General features: G+C 41.3%; 1 long non-coding RNA gene across 1 annotated transcript in view; it reads left to right on the forward strand.

Moving 5' to 3' along the window:
- Window positions 1–1,757: 1,757 nt before the first annotated feature.
- The window catches only part of LOC122229791, a 29,570-nt gene continuing 15,852 nt past the window's right edge, over window positions 1,758–15,475 (forward strand). The window contains exon 1 of the long non-coding RNA XR_006207135.1: window positions 1,758–2,122. This is a non-coding gene — a long non-coding RNA (uncharacterized LOC122229791). The remainder of the gene's footprint in view (window positions 2,123–15,475) is intronic.

Here is a 15,475-nt window from a genome sequence, read left to right on the forward strand (position 1 = left end):
TCCTAATTTTACCTAGGGTGGAATTGTTGTATCAAAGGGAGACGCATATATAGCTTTAGTAGAAACTGTCAATTTTCCCAAGTAACGGATCCATTTTATATTTCAGCAGTGTATGAAAGTTACAGTTGTTTTACATCCTCACCAACATTTAGCACTATCAGTCTTTTTAGATGTCTGCCTTTCTCTGGGGTGTGTGGTAAGACCTCAGATTTTAACTTGCACTTCCCTGATGCTCTTCCATTCTTTTTAACGACTGCATGGTATTCCCCAGTGTGAATTTCTAGAACTTCTTTAGGCATTTCATTACTGGTGGAGATTATCTTTGTTTCCATTTTTAATTCTTAAAAACACTGTAGCATTACACATCCTGGACCCACACCTCAGAGTCTGCATGCAAGTATTTGTGGGCACAGGTCTCAGGGCACTTGGAACCGCAGTATAAAGCTCAAGGGAGCCAGACTGTCACACGAAGCCCTTACAGCCTGTCCATAGCTTTCCGTCCAACATTATGCTGCCCTGTCTCATGGGACACAGCCACCTGGAACCAAACATCATGGAAACACGAGGACTTTCCCCTTCTGAACCCAGAGACACTGTTCAAGCAGTGTTTTCGTCTCCCGTTTCTTGAAATGCTCTTTCCTGGGGTTCCCATTTCCTCTGACATCAGCATGGATGGGATACATTTCCTTGGCTTTCTTTTCCTGGCTGCTCTTTTAAACAAGGCATTTTTAAGAATAATAGTTTTCTGCCTGTTGCTAAAGCAAAGCAGACCAGCAGAAACAGAAGCGATCGGAGCAAGCTGTACAGCTTAGAAGCCCTCCTGCAGACTTGAGTCTTGCAGTCTCGGTCGGCCTGACCCATGCTGCTAAGATGGAAATCAGCAGCCTCCCTCACCAGGGACTCCTTTTGTCTGCTCGTGTCAGGAAAAGTCTCCTCCATTTAGACCTAGAAGAACTCTTTCCTCTTTTAAGTTCCTGACCCTGGGAGAGCTTTGAGTCCATCCAAACCCAGAAGGCTAGGAAAGATGACCATGAGTGAATGACACACCCAGCCCAGAAACCATTCCAAAACCGCCCTAGGCTGTGGTGAAGTGTTCTGAAGTTGATCATCCCGGACTTAAATTTTGGCTCCCCAACTCTTTAGCCATGTCAGTCTGGGTAAGTAACTTTAACCTCTCCATGCCTCATTTGCCTCACCTGCTAAATATGGAAGGAATAGGAATGATTTCATAAGATGGTTGTATCAGGGTGCCTGGCTGTCTCGGTTTGGGGAGTGCGCCATTCTGGATCCCAGGGTAGCAAGTTCGAGTCCCCCATCGGGTGTGGAGCCTGCTTAAAAACAGCAACCAGCAATCGTCCACAGTACTGTTGACACAGGAAGAGTACTCCTGCTGACTGGATCTCCAGGGAGGAGGGAGGGGCTAACCAGGTGGTCGCCATAAGAAGAGACTTCAGAGTGCTCGTGGCAGGGTCCATGGAGTTGTGGACAGGACGGGACCACCCAGAGTTGGAATCCGGGCTCTGCCCCACTTTTCTCATCTCCCGATGGGCGTTCAGGCCTGTGGCCGGGGGCTGTCGGGGGTCCCATTGCCTCAGTGTGGACATCGCCAGAACGTGCTCAGCACCCCGCGATGCCTCAGGAAAGCTGCCCTTGCTGCACACACTACCGGGAACAGCAGGTGCTTCCAGCCCACAAACCCAGAGACGCGGAGATCCTGCGGTTTGGCGCCAAGCTCCCACTTCCCGTGGAGTCCCTTCGTTCGGCAGTGGCTCCTCTGCTGCTTCGGCCCAGGGCCAGACAAGGGTTCCCAGCCCTTCAGATCGCCCGGGGACCTCAGGGCACGACAGCCCCGCGCCCTGGAGAGACCTCCTCCACCGCCCCTAGGCCACGCCCCTGCTGCGTGCGACCTGGGCCTCTCGCCCAGCTGAAGACGTGCATTTCCTTCCCCAGCCTGTGATTGGCTTAGAAAGACACACGTGATGCCTCGCTGGCCAATGAGGTGTGAGGACGATTGCCCTGGGGGATTCTGGGAAAGGCTTTCTTCCCGAGACAGAGGGAGAGAGAGAGAGAGTGCGAGAGGAGAGAAGGAGAGAAGCGGAGAGCTCCGTGTCTGGTTAGTCGGGTGAGTGCCTAGTGGTCCTATAATGAGGTCCCATGAGATGGTCCCAAGAGGGGGTCTGTGACATGGACTTCAGTGATGATCCCCCTGAGGTGGTCCTCTGTGGTGGTCCCATGATGGGGTTTGTGACATGTCCCTGAAGTGGCCCCGTGAGGGGGTTATGAAATGGTCCCCGAAGTGGTCCCGTGAGGGGGGTTGTGACATAACCTTGGTGGTGGTCCCATGAGGGGGTCTCGCTGAGGTGGTCCCGTGAGGGGGCTTGTGACATGGTCCCCGAAGTGGTCCCGTGAGGGGGGTTGTGACATAGCCCCGGCTGTGGTCCCATGAGGGGGTCTCCCTGAGGTGGTCCCATGTGGTGGCCCCCATGTGGTGGTCCTGTGAGGTGGTCCCCGTGTGGTGGCCAGGTGACGTGGCGCTGTCTGGTCAGGACCCAGGGAGGGGGCGGGGGTGAGAGCCGAGGCGCCAAGTGGGCTTCTAGGGGGCGCCGTGGACTGCTGAGTCCACCGCTAGGCCAGCCTCAGGCTTCCCCTCGGCAGGAGGAAAAGGAAAGGGCAAACCCAGCCAGGGCAGGAAGAGCCTGGCTCCTCGAAGCCCGTCGCCCCGGTTTAGAGCCGCTCCAGCCCGGGGTGAGCGCCGAGGGACTTCGTCTTCCGGGGCCCCGGGCTGTGAGACGGTCACTGCCGGGATTTGCAGCCGGAGTTCTCCAGGAAGCCCGGCAGGAAGCTCGGCCCCCTCACTGAAGGAATGCTCGGCTGCAGCCGGAGTTGCTCTTATCTTCCTCCAAGTGGCGTTTGGGCAAAGTGTGTTGTTTGGTTTCTGCAGCTCCCACAGCACGTAAGGAATGCTAAGGGCTTCTCTTCCTCCCAGGCAGCGGCCGCTCCTTAAAATCACCTGGGCTGTCTCCAAAGCCGGCTGGGCCTGGGCTCCGGTCCAGAGGGTCAGAGTTACTTGGGCTGGGCTGGGCTGGGCTGGGCCTGGCATCAGCGGTTCTAAGGGCCCCCTTGCCACTCCTGCCTTTGTGCTCTGTGAGGTCGGCTGGGAACTTCTGCCGTGGGGGCCTGATTGGGGTGGGACCGAGGGCTGCCTGGAAGAGACGGCAGCCCGTGGGGTCCGTGTGCCGTCTCCAGTTCTCTGCTCAACTTGTGCTTTGGGTCTACGTGGCTGCCTCCGCTCCCTCAGCTGGTGGGGCGTGGCCTGACACATGGGGAGTCCCCCGTGGGTCTGGAACTTCTTGCTTCACCTGTGCCCTCCGACCTCGGGGGCAGGTGGGACCTTGCCCTCCTCAGCTCAGCCATCCCACACGTGCTCTGCCATAGGGGAGTCTGAACCACACTATGGCTGCGCTGACAGCCTCTCCTGCCACATTTGGGAACCATCTGGGAGAAATGGAGATCAAACACAAGCCTGAGAAGAAACTTCATTAGATCCAACTGGCAAAAGATGAATAAATATGCACACAGAGACAGAATCCACAGAAAAGCAACATGAAAGCAAAATTAGTGGGGAGCTGACCTAGGAATGCTGTCCTGCAAAACTCAAGATAGTGGACAGCAGTGACTTGTGTGCATTGAACACTTCTGGGGTGCAAGGCACAGTTAGAACCTCCTTGTCCCTTTATCTCACAGCACAGGATAGGCACTTTTATCAGGTTTATAGACTTCATTTAAACACTTCGCATCATACTTACCGAGTCCTAGGCACTGTCTAGGTGCTGTACAAAGACCGCTCTAACCTTCAGACCAGCAGTCTACCTTGTGTGCTATTACTGCTCCCATATCAGAGATGAGCAAATGGAGGAGCCAACAACCAAGATCTGAATCTAGTCAGTTGACTCCAGTGCCTGTGCTCTTAACATTAGTGCCCAGCTACCTCTGGAACAGCAATCAGGGACCAACACCGGGAAGCTAGCAAGTCTGAGTTCAAGTCCTGCAAAGATTAGATAAGAGTAGCCTTGACCCCAGCCTAGTGAAAATCCAAAGTTCCTAGGGATTTCTGCTAATTCATGGAGACTCTCACTCTCCTGACGTCTGTGCCCCAGCATCAAGGTCTGTACACTGTCCCTAGTCCTACTCTATATCCACCAGGTACAGGACTCCTCACATCTCAGTACCCCTCAGAAGCTTTAAATGAGAAACACCGACCATACTGAGTGGTACATGGGTGGGGGGGAGGAGGTTCGTATAAGACTCTAAGATGTGCCTGACTTTCTGAAGTCCACTTTGCTCTCTCCCAGCTCATATCCTTCACAGTCTCAGCATTTTTCTTTTCCTTACCACATTTAAACTCCTCTAGTGACTTTAAAATCCTCTCTACTGTGCTGTACATCCACATCACCTTGTCTCTTTTCTGAAGGCTTGTTGCCCTCCTTGATCACAATGAGAGGAGAAGGAGCCAACTCCTTTGCCTTTCTACTCTAGCACTTGTTAAGGAGTTCTTTCCAAGAAAACAAATGTTCTTTCCACCAAGACACCTCATACTAAATGAAACACTCATACTGAATGAAACAATTTTTGATCAGGAAATCTTGCTTCTGTCCCTACCATATTTAAGAAGTAAAAGTACAAGATGGGAATGAGAAGCCTCCATGCTATATAGCCCCATCACTTGCTGGCTGAAGCTCTGGAAGAAGTTCCTGGTTTCTTCATCCATAAGCTAGGGATCAAAGTCACCACTCCACATTTTTGTAGAGTTGTCAATTGCTTTTGGCTTAGGAGGTTGGGTGAAACCAGTTCTCAGTCTTACTACTCTCAAACACAAGGATATGAACAACACAGGGATTTGGAGAAGTTAAGCCAAGTGACAGCAAAAGTCTTTATTGTTGAAAGGGAGAGAGGCAGACCAGCTTGCTGCTGCAAAGCAGCACTTGCCTCCACCCTGCCTAGAAGCTGTGAAGAGAGAAGGCTGAAGTCAGAGTCTTGGGGAAAATGCCCACTGATCCTGTCAGCAGGAGTATGAATGAAATGGGAGTCAGCAGCCCTGGGAAAGGAGGTGAAAGTTTCAAAGAGAGTGGAGTCTTTCTCACCCCTTTCCTCTTGCCCCAACCACAGTGATGGTGATTTCTTCTGGGATAGGATGGGGTCACTAGCTGGCAAGGAGAATGAAAGATGGAACACCCAGTGCGGCTTATCACCAACAACAGACAGAAATGTGGCCAAAGACAAAGAGAGGATAAGACAAATGAGAGAAGACCTCAGAGAGCAGGATGAGGGAGCTGGCACACTAAACGTGCCGGGGGATTCAACATGGGAGCCCTCAGCTGCCTGCTCTTAGCTTTTATTCCCTTCTGATTCGAGGGAAAGATATGAAAAGCACCAACTTCCAGAAAAAGGTAAACTGGGCAAAAGCAAAACAGCTATTAGACTTGGGGGTGACACCTGAGATCCCTCTGCCTTGGACCAGATATGTTATGGGCAGGGTAGAGTGGATTCTTGTGCTGGCCATTGAACAGAAGCCAGAGCCCAGGACTGCACCCAGCAAGGCACACATTTTGACTTGGTCTTCTAGTTTGGGAGGGTCCAGTCCTCAAAGGGTCATAGATGGGGGGAGGGGAACATTGAGGTGATTGACCTGAATATATAAGAATAAGGAAAAGATTTAGCAAGAACTGAGCAAGGTACACATGAGCAAGAAAAATACAAGCAAAACCAACATTTTTGCTTTTTTCAATAGGGCTCCTCAGCTGGACCACAGGACACAAAAAATGATTAAGTGACTATTTTCTCAATTCTTCCAGGATGGTTTATGACTAGTACTATTCCAGATGCAGAGAAATCAAGTTGATTTGTTATCAGCAATGCATGCCTTAGGGTATTATGACTTATTTTTCTTGGGGAGCCCAGTTAAGAAAGCCTGAAAGAAGCCTGATATGAAAAATTCTTTTCTGGAAGAAAAATATCCAAGGGTGAAAATCCCACAGGCATTTTCAGTTGGGGTGGTAACGCCAGTTATACTTAAAAAAAAAAAAAAAGATTGCAGTGATATAATGATTAATGAGAGGGGTGAAAAAAGAAATTGCCCAGCCAAAGATGGCATGAGGACACTGAAGCACTGAGAAGTCAACAGGTGCTATGTCATGTCAAGCAGTCATTCAAGTAGAAAAGCAGGAAGTAGTCTCAAATATGAAATTTCTGGATGTTAGCTCTGTTAAATAAAATAAAACTCTTTAATTAAGAGATGAAAGGAAAACCTACAAGGCAAAGATAGGGGATGAGCACAGACTTAATACTATAGAAAAGTAAAGTCCCACAACTATAGGACGGAGTCTCAGAAGAAAATGTCATAAATGATGATAAAGTAAAATTGACAAAAGAAATCAAGAGGCTTGGGGAAGGGAGTATGGATATTAGAATATTGATCTCTCACAGTGGGATGGCACAGATATTTTCTAAGTTAAAAAAAATCAAGAAACAGTTATAAAGGGTCCCAGAGAGAGAAGAACTTAAACAGAAATGAGCATGAATTAAAACCAGAAAAAATCAGAAAGTAAGCAAGGAGAGGAAAGTTGTGATGAAGAGGCAGCCTTTCACTTTCTTGTCCTCTTTAGTGCGTGGTCAATAGATATTCTCTAAATATGCTAAATCTAAGAAAAGTGTTAGAATATAATATATGAAAGAAGAAACTGGAGTAATTAAACAGATTGAAAACCTTTCAAATTACCAGAAGGAAAACACCCAACTTCAGAAAGAAGAAAGTGAAATAACAAGAATGAGAAAATTTAAAAAAAATTATAAATAGAAAATGTAAGATGCTGGCATTAAGACAAAAAAAAAATCTGTTATGCCAAATTCACATTAAATTAACTCATTGAAAGAAATAGCAAAGCCAACATATATGTTATAAATAAGAAATTAAAGTGATTCAGAAAAGACCCATTCAACCTTAGAAAGACAAGGCAGATTGAATTTAAGACACAAATTATGAAACAAGATAAAATGTCACTGTATATTTATAAAGGAGATAAAATTGTCACAAATCTCAATACACCAAATAATATAGCAATAAAAATATGTGAAACTGGCTACTTCTTTGTGACATGGGATTACTTTTCCCTATTCCACCCACTAAGTACAACTAAAAATCTGGATGTTGTATATAAAACAAACCTAAAAAGATTCTACAAGGTACAGAAAAGAAGGGAGACCACCAGGGACATTAGGAACTGAGGAACAACATGGTGGTGAGTTCTCTGGGTTTTCTTTCTGCTTTATACATTTCAGGCTGGAGCTGAAAAAGCTGGTAACCTAGAAATAACAATGATGCAGACAAAACTAGTCCCAACAAAAGCTTGCTCTTGGATCAAGGAAAGGGATCAAGTCAAAAGATCAGGAAAGGGACAACCAAGAAAGGCAGAAAACTTTGAGACATTAATCTCTCTATTCTAGTTGTAAACCACATAAAAGGAAAACTATGGCCCCACTCCCACCATGCAAACAAAGGCCAAGTGGAGGAGCCTAGACTTTCACCCTCACAAGAATGATACTACAGAATGCCAAATAGAGAGCCAGGCTTTTCATCCCCATTAGTTGGAAATGAAGCATGACTCCTTGCAGCTCAGTGGAGACCACAGAAAGAATGGATTTCCACCTTTATCCATCAGTAATGAGGTATATTTCTCCCTCCTCACTGGAATGGTGTCGGTGGATCCTGTTGAAGACTTAGGACTTACATATTGCTCAGCAGGAAGGAGGCCACCTCCAGTGTGGTTATCAGTGGAGACCACATGGGGAGCTGGAACTCCCTCCATCACCCAGAAGTAACAGAGTTCTCCTCTCCTTGTGTATCACTGGAGGGTTTCATGGGGAACAGGGACTTCTACCTCTATCTGACTGTAACAAGATAGTGCCCCTTCTCTTTGCCAGAGCACTGTCAAAGAAAGCCAACTAAAACAAGATTTAAAACAGATCCAGAATCTCCTAACATAATACAAAAATGTCCTGATTTTAATCAAACATTACTAATTATACCCAGAATCAGGAGGATCTCAAAATGAACGAAAAAGACAATCAATAGATGCCAACACTGAGGTAACAGATGTTAGAATTATCTGATGAAAATGCTTCAGTGAATAATTACAAACATGCTTGAAACAAATGAAAAATAGAAAGGCCTCAGTAAAGAAATGGAATAGAAAGTCTTAAGAAATAGAAGGTATAAAGAAGAACCAAACAAAATTTAAAACTAACACTAGAATGAGGAACTTGACAAGAAATTAAAAAAACAAACAGTAGAATGAGGAAAGAGTCCATGAACTGAAATATAAAACAATAGAAATTACTTAATATGAACAATAGAGAGATAATAGACTAAAAAAAAATAAGCAGAGGCTCAAGGACCTATGGGACTGTGACAAATGATTTGACATTCATGACATCAGGGTCCCAGAGGGAGAGGAGAAAAAGGGTAGGGTTGAAAAAGTACTCAAAGATTTTTCCACAAAGGTGCACCATCAATTCAATGGAAGAAAAATTGCCATTTCAATAAATGATTCTGAAGCAATCGGACATTCATAAGTAAAAAAAAATGAACCTCCACCTAAATCTCACACTTTATATAAACATTAATTTTACATGGATCATAGAACCAAATGTAAAACATAGAAATAATGAAACTATTAGGAAAAAAATAGAAAAATTTTAGGATCTAGCACTAGGCAGAATTCTTAGACTTGACACCAAAAGCATGATACATAATAGGAAAATTTATAAATTGGAGTTTATCAAAATCAGAAATGTTTGCTCTGTGAATGATCCTGTTAAAAGGGTGAAAAGCTATAGAGTTGTAGAAAATGTTTGCAAACCACATATCTGAAAAGGTCTAGTAACTAAAATATATAAAGAACTCTCAAACTTCAATAGGGAAAAAGATAATCCAGCTAGGAAATAGGCCGAAGACATGAAGAGAAATCTCACCGAAGAAGATATTGATGGAAAGTAAACACATGAAAAGATGTTCAGCATCATTATTCATCAGGAAAATGCTAATTAAAAGCACAATGAGATATCATTGCGTATTTATCAGAATGGCTAAAATGAAGGGTGGTGTTAGTACCAAATATGGCCGAGGATATGGAGAGACTTACTTATATGATGTTGGAAGGACTAGAAAATGGTATAGGAATTCTGGAAAACAGTTTGGAAATTTTTTTAAAAATGCAACTATTGTATGACCCAGCAATTTTCATTCCTGGGCCTTTATCCCAGAAAATTGAAGATTTACACTCACACAAAAACCTGTAAACAAATGTATATAGCAGCTTTATTCATAAAAGCCTCAAACTAGAAGGAACAAGTTGTCCTTCAGTGGGTAATGGTTAAGCAAACTGTGGCATATCTGTACCATGAAATATTACTCAGCAATAAAAAGAAATTAGCTGCTGATACATACAACACCTAGATAAATCTCTAGAGAATTATGCTGAGTGAAAAAACACTTATCCCAAAACACTTGTGAAATGACAAAATTAAAGAAATGAAAAACATATTAGTGATTGCTTGTAGTTAAAGGATGGAGTAGAAGTAGGAGGGAAAGGGATGTGACCATAAAAGAGCCCTAGAGGGATCCTCTATGGAACTGTTCTGTATCATAACTCTGTCAATGTCAATATCCTGGTTGTGTCATTGTACACAACACATTGTATAGTTTTATAAGATGTTACCATTGGGAAAAGTCGGGTAATGCATACACAGGGTCTTTCTACATTATTTCTTAAAACTGCATGTGAATCAATTGTCTCAGAATAAATTATTTAAAAAAATTTAAGTACATGAAACATTACAAAATTTGTTTCGCATTTGAAAATCAATAAATGTAATTCACCATGATAACAAACCAAAACAGAAAAAAAGCTATGATCATCTCAAAAGATGCAGAAAAGTATTTGATAAAATTCAATATCTTTTCTTGATTAAAAAACACCCTAATAAATGGAGAGATATACTATGGTAATGGTATTGTTAAGATGTTCTTTCTCTCCAAATTGATCTATTGGTTCAATTAAAAATTTAACAGGCTACTTTGTAGAATTGAGAAGCTGATTTTAAAATTCAAATGGGAATGCAAAGGACCCAGAATAGCTGCAATCATTTTGAAAAAGAAGGTTGGGGGAATAATACTAATTTCGAGACTTATAAATTGTAGTAATCAGGACAGTGCAGTATTGAAACAAGATAGACAAATAGATCAATGGAACAGAATAGAGTCCAAAAATAGATCCACACATATATTTACAACTAATTTTTTTTACAAAGGTGCAAATGTAGTTCAGTGCAAAAGAAGTCTTTTCAACAAATGGTACTGTGATAATTGTATAATATGTAAAAATGAGCATTGACCCATATCTTGAACCATATGCAAATATTCACTCAAAATAGATAATTTAAAACATAAAACTGTAAAATTTATGGAAAAATTTTGGGTGTGGGCACTTTATACATATGACTCAAAAAGCAAGATCCCATTTTTTTTTTTGAAGAAAAAGCTGAAATGGACTTCATAAACAACAACAACAACAACAGCAAAACTTCTGCTCTTTGGAAGACATTGTTACGGGAATGAAAAGACAAGCCACAGACTGGGAGAAAAAAATTGCAAATCATACATCTAATGAAGGACTTGTATTCAGCATGCATTAAGAACCCTCAAAACTAAATAATGAGACTAACAACCCAATTTTTAAAAACAGACAAAGGGTTTGAAGAGACACTTCAACAAAGAAGATATATGGATAACAAGCACAGGAAACCTCAACATCATGAGTCATTAGGGAAATACAAATTAAAACTACAATGAGATTAGAATGGCTACAATTTAAGACTGATCATACCAGTTGTTGGTGAGACTGTGAAGCAATTGAATTCTCTTATATGCTGCTGGTGGGAGTGTAAAATGGTACAACTACTTGGAAAACAGCTTGTTTCTTAAAAATTTAAACCTATATCTATCATATGACCCAATCATTTCACTCTGAGGTTTTTACCTAAAAGATATGAAAAGGTATGTCCACACGAAAATTTGTATACAAATGTTCATAGCTGATAAATGTGTGGAGAAATGGTCATGGCCATGAATTATCAACAAGACTCCATTTTTTTGTAGACTTTCTTTGGCGGGGGGGGGGGGGGGGGGGGGGGGGGAAGTTTAGCAACATCTGTCATTTTTTCCGCAAGAGAAACTTAGTCCTCAGCTTGTGGGAAGTTGGCTCCAGGGTTAGCTCCTTCATTTGAACATTTTGGATCACTCTGGATATTCATAAAGCAATAGAAACAAAACTGTTACAGAAATACACACTAAAATATGTTAGTTATGTGTTTGTGAGGATTTTTCTTTACATGCCCTATTTTCTTTGCTTAATTGTTATTAGTAAATTTATTCCAAATGAACACTTTGTTGAAAACATTTTAATTGTGTGGCTGTTAGTACTTTTGCAAAAGTTGCTTATTAAAACTTCTAAACAAAGGCTAATTTCATCAGTGGCTATACTTGGTATTATTTTTATCCCTAAGTACTTCAGTGTGTGTTTCCTAAGAATAAGAACATTGTCTTACATAGCCAGTGCAGTGATCAAATTAGGAAACTTAATACTGACACAATGCCATCCACAGACTATATTCAAATTTTGATGATTGTCCCAATAATTCCCTTTATAGCATTTTTTCTCTTCTGGCACATGATCCAGTCTCAGGTCACATGTTGCATTTGGTCGTCATGTCTCTAGTCTCCTTTAATCTGAAACAGTTGCTTAGCCCTTCTCTATGTTTTGTGACTTTGACATCTTGGAGTAATATAGACCAGTTATTTTGTAGAACATGCCTCAATTTGGGGTAGTTGGATGTTTCCTCATGATTTAGATTCTAGTTATGCATTTATATCATTACGTTATGGGCAGGAATACCACAGAGATGATGTTGTGTCTTTTTAGTGTACCCTATCAGGATGCCCATAATGTCTGTAAGTTTCAGGTTTGTTTTTTCTTTTTTTTTTTTTTTTTTTTTTTTTTAATATAGGTGTTTGGTTCCTCTTAAACCATTAATTGAAAGAGTTTTCTTTCCCCACCAGCTTAAATCTTTGCTTTCCCTTTCCCTTTTAACCCATGTTTTTCTTCGGGCCTCTTGCACTCTCCCTTGAATATGTACAGTTCAGTGGTCATATGAATGGACACCCTTCCCATTATGGGTGGACACCCTGCCCCCTCTGTGGCCTTCTTCTTTCATAGACCCTCCACAGACACACACACTATACACACAGGGTAATTTGAGGTGGCTCATAGGCCTACATGTAAATGCTTAAACAAATGTTAGAAGAGAGTGTCCTTATGACTTGGGGTTAGGCAAAGATTTTTTAGGACCCACAAAAAAGCAATCACCATGAGATAAAAATGGAATATTAGACATTATAAAGATTGAAGTCTTCTGCTTATCAAAAGATCACATTGGGAATATGATGATTAGACAAGTCATGGAGTGCAAAAAAATTTGCAAAATATATGTAATAAAAGACTTGTATTCAGATTTTTAAAAGAACTCATACACAACTACGTACATAGAACTAGAAAACCACACAACCCAATAAAATTGGGCAGGAGATTGTAACAGGCACCTCACAATGGAGTGACTAGTCAGTAAGTGCTAATCATTAGCGATCAGGGAAAAGAAAATTAAAACCATGATAAGATACCACTGCACACCCACCAGAACGCTAAAATTAATAAGACTGGTAATATTAAGTGTTGACACAGATGAAGCAGCTATAATGCATACATTTCTGATGGAAATATAAAATGGTACAAACACTTTGGAAAACAGTTAAAACGTTAAACAGATACTTACCATACAATCCAGCAATTCTTCTTTTAGGTATTTATCCAAGAAAAATGAAGATACTGGTCTAAACCAAAATCTGTACTGAAGAGTTCATAGCAGCCTCATTCATAAAAGCCCAAACCTGGAAACGCGTCCAATTATCATCAGTATGTCAAGGACTGACTACTCATCAATCAGACTACTCATACAATGGAAACTCACTCTACTCAACAACAGAAAGGAATAGATTCCTGACAACGTGGATGGACCTCAAAAACATTATGTTGGGTGAAAGAACCCAGAAAAAAGAGTGCATACTGTATGATTCTACTATTATGCAACTCTATTCCAGACAAATCTAATCTATAGTGTCAGAAGGATGTCAGTGTCTGCTTGGGGTATGGGATGAGGCCCAAGGTTGGGGATGCCAATGCTCTTGGTTGTGGTAGCTGCTATGCAGGAATGCACGTTTGGCAAAACTAAACCTAACTATACACTTAAAACAGGCTCATTTTATTGTATATAAATTTGTTTTAGTAAAGTTGATTTGAGTAAAAGAATACAAGGGTCATGGTATTTATATTGTACAGGACACATTTGGGGCCAACAAACATTAAATGAGAGGAGGAAGGACCTCAGAGTGTGGGCTACTTTTCATAATGATTGCATTTCAGTGACAGCTATTTATGCAGCAAATGACATGACCGCAATTGTTATGAAGCAGAAACTATAGGACACAATAGGAGAAACAGAAAGAAATCCCACTATTAGATTTAGTGCTCTTCTATCAGTCCAAAACAGATCCAGGGGACACAAGGAGGTTAGAATGGAGAAGTCCGATATAGCATGGTGTGGTAGGTCTTGTGAATAGCTGTTGAAGTCTGTGCTCTGATCATAAAGAATACACATTTTCTGTTCCAGGACACATAGAAGAATCATGAAAACTGACCACAAATTAGGCCACATGAACATTTCAATTCGAGATAGAAATAATGTAAACAACACGATAAAACTAAGAATCAAAACAAAGTTTAAGTGTTCTTTTGCCTGTGTATTTTAAAACTTTGTTTAAAAACTCTTGTGTCAAAGGATAAATACAAACCAATTTCAGAATTGCTAGAAGATGTTGGTAATGAAAACATATCAGAATCCAGGGAGTGTTACTCGGGCAGTGGTCAGAGACAAACTTACAGCCTTATATTTATATCAAGAAAAACAAAAGAAAGAAAAATAAATGAATGAAATGTCAAATTCCAAAATTTAAATTAATAACAATTGAATAAACTGAAAGTAGCCATTAATAAGGGATGGTCAGAAATTAACAAGTTGGAAAACAGAGAAACAGTAGAATTAACAAATAAAAGCCCAGAAAACAACCAACAAAATAAATAAGTAGTGGATAACCTAATCCAGAAACGTAAAACCATATATACACATAGCAGAAGTCCTAAAAGGAAGAAGAGATGACCATCAAGATAGAGAAAATTAAATCTTAAGAGATTACTTATAACTCTAGGCTGAAATACCTGGGTGAAATGGTAATTTTCTATGACTTACCAAAATTGAGTAAATAAATACAGAATGTCAAAGCAGATGTATTCACATAGAAAAATTAGAAACGTTTCTCTCCATCTCCCACCCCCAAATCACCATGCTTCAAAAGGAGCTAAGGAGAAAATTAGATGCCATCACCCATTTAGCCCATCCCCCCCACCTCCCCTCCAGCAACCCTCAGTTTGCTCTCTGTATTTAAAAGTCTTATGGTTTGTCTCCCTCTGTTTTTATCTTATTTTTTCTTCCCTTCCTCTGTGTTCATATGTTTTGTTTCTCAAATTCTACATGAGTGAAATCATATGACACTTTTTTTCTCTGATTAATTAATTTCACTTTGCGTAATACACTCCAGTTCCATCTACATGTTGCAAATGGCAAGATTTCATGCTTTTTGATCACTGAGTAATATTCCAGTGTGTGTGTGTGTGTGTGTGTGTGTGTGTGTGTGTGTGTGTGTGTGTGTATACACACATATATATACACATATATATATATACACGTATATATATATATATATATATATATATATATATATATATACACACACACACACACATATATATATATACCACAACTTCTTTATCCATTCACCAGTCAACAGATAGACATTTGGGCTCTTTCCATAATTTAGCTATTGTTGATAGCACTGCTATAAACATTGGGGTGCATGTGCCCCTTTGAATCAGCATTTTTGTATCCTTTGGATAAATACCTAGAACTACCTTTGTAGGGTAATTCTATTTTTAATTTTTTGAGGAACCTCCATACTGTTTTCCAGTGTGACTGCACCAGTTTGCATTCTCACCAGCAGTGCAAAAGGGTTCCCCTTTCCTCACATCCTCGATAATCTCTGTTTTCCCGAGTTGTTAAATTTAGCCATTCTTACTGGTGTGAGGTGGTATCTCATTGTGGTTTTGATTTGTATTTCCCTGATGATGAGTGATGTTGAATTGAGCATCTTTTCACGTGTGTGTTAGCCATCGGGATGTCTTCTTTGGAAAAATGT

The sequence above is a fragment of the Panthera leo genome, chromosome C2, assembly GCF_018350215.1.
Source record: "Panthera leo isolate Ple1 chromosome C2, P.leo_Ple1_pat1.1, whole genome shotgun sequence".
Classification (NCBI taxonomy): Eukaryota; Metazoa; Chordata; class Mammalia; order Carnivora; family Felidae; genus Panthera; species Panthera leo.